The following is an 11,607-nucleotide window of genomic DNA, read 5'->3' as shown; positions in this document are numbered from 1 at the left end:
GGAATGTGGCTAGGCGGGGGGAGTGGGGGTGTGGGGGGGGGTGGGGTCGGGGCGGGGAGGGTGTTGGTGGGGGGGGGGGGGGGGGGGGGGGGGGGGTTTAATGTTATTTAGACAATATGTGCAATAAAACTTTACTCCCCTACCTCCCGCCTCCTGACACACGCCCCGCCCTACGCATGTGGCGAGCGAAGAGAACTCTAAACAGCTGTCCCCCCCGGCAGTCCCAAGGCCCCTAGCCCCCAAGAATATGCAAAGCTGGTCGAAAGTTTACGGCCCTGCGGTGGCTGTGAAACGTGGGGAAGATAAAGGATAAATGAATAGGAAGGTGGAGGAGGAGAAGGAGGAGCCAGGGGTTGGTGGATAGGGGATGGGGGAGAAACAACTGACCCGCCAACATTGTGTAAAGCGAAGATTTATGAGAGTTTGCCCCCAAAAACTTGCCACACACAGACACACACGGACACAGTGTACTGCAGTGTCCGCTTTTGCGTCTGACTGTACTTCCGCTGACTGTACTTTTCCCGCTCTATCTCTCTCTCTCTCTCTCTCTCTCTCTCTGTCTCTCTCTCTCTGTCTCTCCCTCTGTGTGTGTGCTATTTGCATAGAAAGTGTTGCCACACATTTCGGGTAGGAAGTGGAGGCTACCACTGCCACTGCCACTGCCACTTTGTCCAACCTTTTCTTAATTTGCTGTAAAACTATTGTGAACAAAGCGTGGCAAAGCGTGGTCCGGGGCCGAGCTGGGTCTATGCTGCTCCTGCTGCAACACTGGACTGGGACTGCGACTGGCCCTTGGACTGGGGCAAGTTAAATAGCCTGAAATTGTTCAACATCCGGCTGTGGCTGTGGCTGTGGCTGTGGCTGTAGCTGTGGCGGCACTCGCCTCTGGCCTTTTGTCAGCTCAGTTCAGTTCAGCTCAGCTCAGCTCAGCGAGATTTGCCAGCAGTGTGAAATGGATGTGGGAGGAAGGAGCAGCAGCTGCTCCTTCCACCAAGAGGAAATGAGAGCAGAGCGCACAGAAAGCGCAGCCAAAGTTTCCCTACGTTCTGGAGATCAACGTCAAAAGTTGCAGCCACACCACCCCACACTCCACAACCCACACAAAGTGTGGCAAATCCGTTAAGTGTGCGCCACAGAAGGAGGCAAAGAATGGAGGAAATTATGTTGATTACAAAACACACTCACTCGTAAGCAAATGAAGAGATTTCTGCGTCTGTGATCCTTGAATTGGCACAGAACAAGCATAATTATGACAGCAGCAGCAGCAGCTTAACCTCAAGCATTGAGCAAATGTGTGGCAAAATAATCAGAGTTTTCAGCGCACAAGTGGGAAATCTGTTATTGGGGGTGGGCTGGCTTGCACCTGATGTCCTGTCGCCATTTTGTTGCTTACATAACATGTCAGGTCAGAGGTTGTAGTGGGCGTCTTGTCGTGCCTGGCAAAAAGGGCAAAAACTTCAACACTTAATCTTTTCATTTAATGTTAATTTGTTTGTTTTTATCGACATATTTGGCTCGACCTGCTGCGCACCCCCACACACCTGCCGCCACTCGGGGCTGCCACTGTGGCACGTAAGGGGGTTGGGGGTGCTGGTGTGGGTTAAGCGCCTCGCGCCTGTTACGACAACAAACTCATTTTACGTTATGACAAATTGCTGCCAATCAACATAATTCTGAGGCCAGAGACCTAGAGTCAGAGTCGCAGAGTCAGCGGAAAAGAGCGCAAAACTTTTGCACACTGCCACGCCTCTTTCCCCCCAAAAAGGGACACAAAGAAGAAGAGGGGGATGGGATGGGGTGCCTGATTGAAAGTTGAAGCGGTGGAAATGGGGTAACCATGGGGGTAAGGGTGGGCTTCGGCTTCGGCTTCGGCTTCGGCTGCATCCAAGACCCGCTTTATGCCTGGCTGGGCGCTGTTCACTTTAACGCTCATTGCTATTGCCACGCCCACTCATCAGTGTCACTAAATAAGCGCGAGAGCCTCCTCAGCCATCAGCGTCTACGTCTCGCTCAATCTCCACCTCGCCCTCCCCCTCCCCCTCCCCCTCCCACTCTCGCTCTTCCTCTCCATGTGCCGCGTATCCATCGTACTCCTTCGCTTCTGTTCCGTCCCCCACTAACCCCCATCACACCGCTTGGCTTGGATTGTCGCGTTGTTAGGCTGTGACCTCGAAAACAGTTGACAGTTTGAGTTGTTTTCGAAACGGGGATGGAAGATTGAAGGAAGTGGAAATGGAAATGGAGGGGGAGGTGGAGGTGGAGGTGGAGGTGGAAGTGGTAGCCCGTGGATGTCCCTCCCAAATGGAATATGGAATGAGCGCAGAGTGGGCTGGGACTGGGACTGGGACTCCGACTTGAAACTTGCTGCATTTCAGCAGAGGTACGTCTCTGCTTTTTCTTTGCTTTTCTTCTGCGATAATTGCGGCGCATGAATTACAATTAACTCGCAAAACATTTCGTGCCAGCGACTCCTTTCGACTGCCTTTCGACCGACTTCATATTTCAAGCTCCCAATGGAAGGGAATCCTCCACTTCCCCATTGAGAATGCCCGCGATGACAGCGACGATGACTCCGCTTCGCTCCGCGTGTCGTTAGCAGCGCCTGTTTATTATTCCGTTAATTTTTTGCAACTCCCACAGACCACAGACCATAGCCCAGAGCCCACAGCCCACGGCCCACAGGCCATAGACCATAGACCATCCAAAAACCCCTTCTGTGGAGCATAGCCTTTGGCGTTGAGTCCCTCACCATTTGTGTGCTCGAGACATGCAAAGCGGCGGTGACATCGCCGAAAAAGCAAAGTCAGAGAGAGCGGAGAGCCACAGAAGCAGCAACAAACACGCAGCACATTGGAGGCGCCTCCGGCATCGAATCCACCCACCAACTGGTTGCCTAGCCCATGGAGTCCACCCTGGACTATGGCAACCAGAAAGGCAAAGCTAATGCTGATTAATATTGATGTGCCAGTGGCTGTAGCTCCTCCCTTGAGTGCCCCACTCCAAGGGTGCCCCACCAGTGAGCCGCAGCTGCGGTGAAGATTTTTCTTGCAATTCTTTTTCCCAATGAAGAGCCTCTCTATGCTCCTTCCGTTTGGGATCTCTCTCTCAGGGAATGCTCCTCATGTGCACTTCTTTTTGCTCAAAGACTGCTCCTTGTGCCCCCGGTTGCTCCTTGCTCAGTCAATTAACTGCTCATGGATGGCCGCCGCATTGGCATCTCTGTGAATGGATTCTGTTTTGCTTTTTTATTTGCATTTTTGTTGTTGTTTGTTTTGGCTGTCGTCGGTCGTGTTCTGGATGAGCACACGGAGAGGACAGACTCTGCATATTTTTTTATTGCTGTTGTCATCGTTTTGCATTGGATTTGGGTTGGTGTTTGGGTCTGAGAGAGAGAGAGAGAGAGAGGCCGCCGTTCGGCTCGGTTGGATCGCGCCAGACGCCAACCCGCTGTGATTTTATGAGCCGCAATTGCACAAAAACATTTCTATTGAGTCAGCGGAAAAAAAGAATCAACAGCAGCAGCAAAAGGAAGACTCAAACTCGAGGCAGAACTAGCAACCCTCTGGACTGGCAGGGCCTTATGATTACAGTGATTATGCCGAAAGCCACCAAAGCCAAAGTGCGTACTGTGGCACGCAGGAAGGGGTAGGTCCATGGTAAGGGGTAAGGGGTAAGGGGTAAGGGTGCGGGCACGGCTGCTGTATCGTTTACGCTTAACAATAATAACAACTGATTTTCGGATGTATTATTATGTTTCCCGCGGTGCACCTAAATTATCACAGCTTCCCCGTGCACCCCCCGCAAACCACCGCGCACCCCACACCCCACACCCTCGACAAGCTTCTTCGTAGTTCGCAGTTCGCAGTTGGTGATGCCACTGTCCAAGATGGGGATGATAGCATGCGGTTGAGACGCAGAAACCACAGGCGGGCAGGGGGGCACACGCTTAACCCGAAAGTGGCTCGGGATTCTGCTTAGGGGATTGGTGCATGTCGCATGGGGCATGGGGCATGGGGCAGGGGGGATAATGAAGTTAAGGTTCTGGCCAGGACAAAGGCGAACTGATTGTGGTGCGGCAATGAGGCGGCTCGTTTACAGCAATTACCTTCGAATTTTGTCACCCAGAAGATGGACACAAAGGCGGGGGAGTAGCGGGAGCTGGGAGCTGGGCGCTGGGAGAGGGGAGCGGGGAGCGGGGAAGCGGCACCACCTGCTGTGACATTGCGCTTTTGCCTGCAGAATCCTTTTGGCACTCGTGGAAGCCAACAAGGAAAAGAAACAGAGTGTACATAGGTATGTATGTATGTATGTATGTATATAGTTATGTATGTATGTATTCATTTGTTTATCCCGTCTAATCCAGTCTTTTCTTGCTTTATAATTTTGTATATATTTGAGTGCGGGCCGTATTCGGGAGTGGGCGCCCAACGCGCGCGCTACACGCTCGAAGGCTCCTACTCCGTCACCTGCTTACGCCTTCTCTCCAAAACTCTCAGAGTTCGCATAACGCTAGAGGCGAACTCTGCGGCCGCTTCCCATGCCATTGGCTCCTGGCGCCTACCACTGTCTCCAGGCAGTATGCGGTATGCTTGGCCACCACCACTAAGGCAACGTCGTCAGCAAACCCCGCCATGCTGGTGTTGGCTGGCATCGGTAGTCTCAGGACTCCGTCGTACATGACATTCCCAAAACGGATCCCGGAGGGACTCCGGCTGAGACATTGTATGCCCTGGAGCATACTCTGGTCTCGTACGTCAGCACCCTGTTGCTGAAGTAGCTACTTACTATCTTATGCAGGGATATGCGTATCCAGGGATGTTAAAACGCTGAAGGGCCTCAGGCGTGCGGCTCCAATCGGCCGAATTGAAGGCGTTCCTTATGTCGAGTGTCACCACGAGACAGTAGGATTTGGACCCTCCTCTCCATCTGGAACCAGAGGTGGCTTCCTCTGCCGTTTTTAAAACCTTGGAGATTCCTGAACCCGTATTGCACCGGGGAGAGGCCACCTGCTGCTTCGATGGCTGCACTCAGCCTCGTGGCGATCACCTTCTCGAAGACCTTCCCTATCGTGTCCAGGAGGCAGATGGGCCTGTACGAGGATGCCTCACCCGGCGACTTGCCCGGCTTGGACAGCAAAAGGAGCCGTTGCCTCTTCCACCTCGATGGGAATGTACCCTCGCGGAGGCATCTGTTGAACAGACCCGTGACCTCGCTTGGGATCAGCGCCAGTGCCAGCTTCGTCGCTCGGTTAGGGATCGCGTCCGGCCCCGGTGCATTCTTGGGGTTCAGGTCTCTGCCTGCCTGCAGCATCTCTTCTTCCGTGACCTCGCAGATGTCGTCCAGGCTGTGTTCTGGGCTCGGGGATATTAAGGATTCTAACGTACTCCCAAACGTACTTCGCTGACGCAAGCTCAGGTCGCAGGACGTTTCCACTGCGTCCCCCAGCTGGGTCGCCCGCTCGTTGGCTCCGTCAGACTCTGGTGCCGTGTAGGTCCGGAGGGCGCTTGCAAAGGCCTGTGTCCTCAGCGTGACCTGCCGATACGCCTTCCTTTGCAGAGCAGGAGCTGCTCTTCCCCTCTCAGACCTGCCAAACACGCACTCGATGGCCTCGTGGTCGCTAGCGGTGTAGGCGTCGCTGATTCTTCAACTGGAGTTTGTGTATGTGAGGTCAATGACTGACCCCATGCCTCCCCTGCTGAACGTCTGTTGTGATCCTTCGTTGAGCAGCACCATGTCCAAGTTGGCGAAGGCCTCCAGCACCGTGCGTCCTCTAGCGTTGGTTCGGGAGGATCCCCACTCCTGGGCCCATTATGTCGCTGATCTGGGGCGTCTCCACGCCGCATATCCACAACGCGGCTTTGCCCGAGCTATCTGTGGCCCAATCGCTGCTGCTGGGAACCCTGTAGGGCTCGCTGAGGATTGCCACCTCTGATCCCCGTTCACGCACCGTCTGTTGCAGCAGGTCCTGCGCGGCCCTGCAGTGGTTCAGGTTGAGCTGGATCAACCGCATGTCTTGTTGCGTTCACCTACCCCACTGAACGCGGCCGGGCAGCTTTTTCTGTATGTATGTAGTAATATATGATGTATGTATGTATGAATGTATGTATTTATGTATGTATGTATGTATGTATTTATGTATGTATTTATGTATGTATGCTTGTATGTATGTCTGTATTTATGTATGTTTGTATTTTTGTATGTTTGTATGTATTTATGTATGTATGTATGTATGCGCAGTTTCGGCAAAAGTAATAGCACCGCCTGGTACAACAGTCTTTATTGTTCAAACGAGAAGGGACTACACTCAGTACTACATCTGCACCTTAACGGTGTTTTGTCAAATTTTACATTTTTTCTTCATCTGTCTATAAGACTTCTCACATCAACACGCTCCGTTAGCTCGCCGCCCTTCCCTAGACCCACACACTGCAGACTCGAGGCAGAGCCAGAGGCAGCGCCCGCACACAAAAAAAGCAAATATAAGCTGCGGGACGGGGTGGGTTAAAAATCGGCAGAGGCAGAGGCAGAGGCCGCATAATGCAGAAGCAGAGTCTGAATAAGAGAATGTGAAAAGAATAACAAAAGCTGCGGGACAGGGTGGGTTTAGCCACTGCAAATTAATTTATTCATTCTGGCTTAATAATGAACCAATCGGATCCCAATTTGGTGATCTGATAGATATGGCCATTCCCTACGGAATTATTTTAGTTTTCTTTTATCTTCAAAATTGTAGATTTGGGAGGTTTTTGCCCCTTTGCGGAGGCCAAGCACCTAAATTTCTATATTAAATAAACTTTTACTTTTGCGAGCTTTTTAATATATGTTTTTAATAGATATAATAATCGGTAGATTTATTCGTTTGTAAACAGACAGTAACAAAATATCTGTTGTTTTGGGTCGTCGAAAGCACTTTAGAGAAGAAAAAAGCCAAAGGATCAAAACTTTAACTCCAAAAGAAGAAAGCTATCTTAATGTGAGGAAAATAGTAGGTTTATCATCTAAAATGATTCGTATTGCTTTAAAACATGTATCCAACAAGAAACTCGTGAAAGAACTGGCGCAATATCCACATTTCAGGGGTCCTTTTAAGCCGGCTACAGAGCTTAAAAAGGATCTTAAAAAATAATATAAATTAAGGGCCTCTAGAGTTGGCCCAAATATAAATGGATATAGATCCTGTGATCCGGAGGAAGCCAAACTTTTTTTTTTTTTACCAAAACTTTAGATCTTAAGTAAAACGACTACCAAATGAAAAAACAACCCTTTCACTCATATTTATATCTAATAATCATGCTGAGACAAGAATCATGGTATTTACCCATGCTGGAATCGGAGATGAATCAAAATGGCTTTGTTATTATATTATAAAACAATAATGCTGCCTTATATGGAATAGAAAATGCCGTTGAGTTGTGTCTTTTCATCAGGGAAATTACCCAAAACAGACCAGATAGAGAGGGGGTTTTAAACAGTGACTTTTATGCAATGTTTTCTCTTGCTCAGTCCCCAGATATGATCCATAGGGAAAATCTTTGGGGAACAGTTAGGGAATATGTTTCTAATATGAAATCAAAGAAAAAGTTTGACATTTGGGGGTCCTGGCAGATTTGTGGAGATAAATCCCCCAGGAAAGACCCGAAAATAAGGTTAAATTGTTTTACAGGACTCTGGGGTTTTTTTTTTTGCCAAAAGCTTTAAAACAAATTATTAACCTTTGAATACAATTAAAGTAGACTATAGAAATGAAAAATTGTGGAAATTTCTTTTAAAAATGAAGTTTTATGAAATTGGTGATATTTTTTGCCGCCCTAACACCGGAATAATTCCTTTTCCTTCCAAATATTTCCAACTAAAGCCATCAAAGCATACCATTCCTCTCGGATAAGTTGAATTAAGCCCCAAAGTTGATATAATAGTTTTAAAAACCTTCATTAGTCCCATTCTTTTAACAAACTATCTCAAAGAAAAATTGTGCTTTAATGGTGCTTAAAATAGCACGCCGCAGCTGTATGTATGTATGAATGTATTTATGTATGCATGTATGTATGTATTTATGTACATACGTATGTATGCCTCATTCATTTATTTGCAATTGTGAAGCGAAAGAAGTGCCGAGTGTAAATTGCATCTGAGATGTCTGTCGGTGGGGTGTAAACTTCCCTTTCCATGCTCTCCCCGTTTTCCCCTGTCTAAGACGCAGACGAAACTCTTTTCGTTCTGCCTCTTCTGGCCTCCTCTTGCCTCTTCTCAGCAGTTTTTAAACCCGGTACTCGAAGAGCAAATAGGGTATATTTTATTTGTGCGAATAACGGTTGTATGTAACGCACAGAAGGAAACGTTTCCGACCCCATAAAGTATATATATTCTTGATCAGCATCAATAGCCGAGTCGATTGAGCCAAATCTGTCTGTCCGTCCGTCCGTCCGTCCGTCTGTCGGTCTCCTTTGACGGCTAGTTCTCAGAGACTATAAGAGCTAGAGCCACCAAATTTTGCATCCAGACTGCTATATGCTCACACTGAAACCACTGTATTTCAAAAATTAGCCCAGCCCCCTTCCGCCCCGCATAAGGGCGAAAACCTCCCAAAGCTACAGTTTTGAGGATAAAAGAAAAATTCCGCCATTCCAAAATGCCATTCCGCAGGGAATGAACATATCTATCAGATCACCAAATTGGGATCCGATTGGATCATTATTATAGCCACAATGAAGAAATTAATTTCCAGTGGCTAAACCCACCCCGTGGGCTTTATTAATTAATTTGCACATTTCCTCATTCACATTCTGCTTCTGTAATTTGCGGCCTCTGCCTCTGCCGTCCCTCTGCCTCTGCTCTGCCGATTTTTAGGCCACCCCGTCCCGCAGCTTATATTCGTTTTTTTTGTGTGAAGAAAAAATGTAAAATATGACAAATAACCGCTAAGGTGCAGATGTAGTACTAAGTGCCGGGTATAAAAGTTGTGACGCGTAAGAAGCGTCTCACACGTCCCTTCTCGTTTTATCTGCGAGTTAAGTTTTCTTTTGCGTTTTAATCGCACTTTGAAGCAAAGGTTTCCAAACAGTTTCTTTTCCCTTTGAAAAGTTCCTCACCTGCAACATCAGGCTTTTTCTTTCTGCTACTCAAAGCAGCGCATCGGGGTAACCACCTTATACTTTTGATTTTTCTTTTGCTTTTGTAAGCGGCAACATTTCCCGTACATTCCCGTACATGAATGATGCAAGGTGCAGCAGCAGCAACTGCCATTAGTTGGACGGCAGGTACACAGGTCCTTTGTCGTTCCACATCTCTCCTGATCCTGATCCTGATCCTGATCCAGATCCCACCCGCTTCATTCTACACTCCCATTTGCATGGGCAGGGGGCTCGACGAGGGCCGTTAGTTTGGGGGCACGTAAACCAATTGTTGTTTGCATGTCCCAAGCATCTATGGTTTGCTCTCTGCTACCGGGATACACCCCCCCCCCCCCCCCCCCCCCCCCCCCCCCCCCCCCCCCCCCCCCCCCACCCCAACCACCTGCTTCACTTCTCCTAACACACCTTCCAAATGTTTTGGGTGTGCATTGGAAGCAACTCAATTGTTTGAAGTTGAAGTTGAATTGTTGCAGAACTCTGCGTGGACTTCATCATCTACTCCCACATCTCTCCTGTGTGTGTGTGCGTGTGGATGCCCTGCCTGACTGGCTTTTGTGTCTCCTCCGTGTGGACTCCCTAATGCCTCCTTCTGTGGCTGGCCCCATTGTCTCCTGCTGCCTCCATGGTATCTGAATCTTACTAAATAGTGTGTGTGTGTGAGTATGTGTGTATGTGTGTGTGTGTGTTCATGATGAGCGGAGACGGCAAGAGTTAAATTTCCTTTATGCCAAATTGTAGTCTAGTCTCGGCTCAGCTCAACTCTGGCCTGCTCTCTGATCCATTCTGGGCGGTTTTGGGTTGCTGCAACTGACGCACATTCGAGATACCTTGCCGCCACACGATATGACGGGGCGGGGGGCGTGCCTAGCAGGAGCTCTTGGAATTGGAATTAGTAGAAGGCGGACGAGGAGGAGCAGTACCCAGCCCCATTTCCCCTCCCTCTGGCCAGGCCAGGTTCATGTCCCAGACCAGACACATTTCCGTTGCAATTGCCCGGTTGCCCGCTTGCCACGCTTCCACGCTGCCACGATGCCACGATGCCACGTTGCCACATTTCCTTGTTCCTGTTGGTGCCCCATCGAGGACGAGACATTTGAGAACGGCCTGCAATTTGAGCGCTGCCATGGCATATTAATAGGGTCGACATCTGACCAACTGGCTGCCGGATCACCACAGCACAGGGGCAGGCACAGGGGTGCAGAGGAGTGCAGAATCTATGTGGCATGGGGCAGGGGGGTTGTGGGAGGTGTAGCGCATCATTCGCATGCGTGTGGCACATCAAGCGAGCTCCAAAACAGAACAGGACTCGGTCTCGGACTCGAACTCAAGTTGACCCACGCCGTAGTCCTCGTCGCCGTAGCCGCCGCCCTTTGCCGCCATTTAGTTCATTAGAGCAAAAGTGTGCCCCTGCTGCACGTAGTGAGCAGAGGCAATGGGCAATGGGGCAGGGGGAGCTGGGGAAGAGTGCTCTCTGTTCCAGTACGCATTTACTTGATTAATCAGCTGGCCACGTGTGCATCGCATTCGGCTTTGGCTGTGGCATTAGATAGAGGATGGAGGGTGGAGTATGTGGGATGGACTGGACAAAACTGAACAGATCTGGAGGATGGACTGGAGTGAAGGATGGTGTAGCATATGCGCCCAAGTCATGCGAACCCAAACGAACACACAACAAGCTAATTGAGCAAGCAGAGAGCAGAGAGACACAGAAGGGAGACCAGAGAAAGACCCAGAGGAAGACCCAGAGACTGTGCAGAACGGAGCACTCCAAGATGGAGCAGTCCAAAGAGCATATGAATCTTTAACCAGGCCCAGCTGGGAGGTGTGTGGGCGCACTGGGGATGGGCAGCACCCAAATGACATTTAACTATTCAAAACCCTGGAAGGAGCCGGCCACTTAATGAACTACTTAACCCTCGCTCTCGCTCGCTCTCCGAAAATGATGCAGAAATGATGGAAGGAGCCTTTGATCCACCATTTGCATCCTTGAATATTCAGCTGAAACTTGATGCTTCATCCCAATTGAAAGGTTCCTTCATCGCTTGTCATCTGATGGATTTATCATCCAATTGCGAAACAAAGGTGTAGGCAGGAGGAGCAGCAGCAGCGAGGAGAAGGAAGAGAAAAGCCAACTGCTGTTTGCATGGGGGCACCCCTGGGGGTGTTAACGCCAGAGATGTGGTGAAGAGATGGAGATGGACGCAGGTGAATGCTGGGTCTGGGTCATTGTTCTGGGCACAAGTTCAGCTCAAGCTCCGGTGACTTATCAAGCTGACACCAAACAACTGCAGCAAATTCCAATTTTAATTCCCCATTCCCATCCAAAATCGAGGTTCTGCGGTGTCTTCCATTCAATTTCAATGGGCATTTTTGGTAACTTTTCTGGAGTCTTTTTTGACTCGACATGGCCTTGTTATTTGCTGATTAAAACGCCCAAAACACCAAAGCACTCTGACAGTTGAATACGCAACACATT

This window comes from Drosophila guanche, unplaced genomic scaffold (assembly GCF_900245975.1).
Source record: "Drosophila guanche unplaced genomic scaffold, DGUA_6, whole genome shotgun sequence".
In the NCBI taxonomy this organism is placed as follows: Eukaryota; Metazoa; Arthropoda; class Insecta; order Diptera; family Drosophilidae; genus Drosophila; species Drosophila guanche.
The sequence above is the reverse complement of the archived record's forward strand: the minus strand, read 5'-3'. Positions refer to the sequence as shown.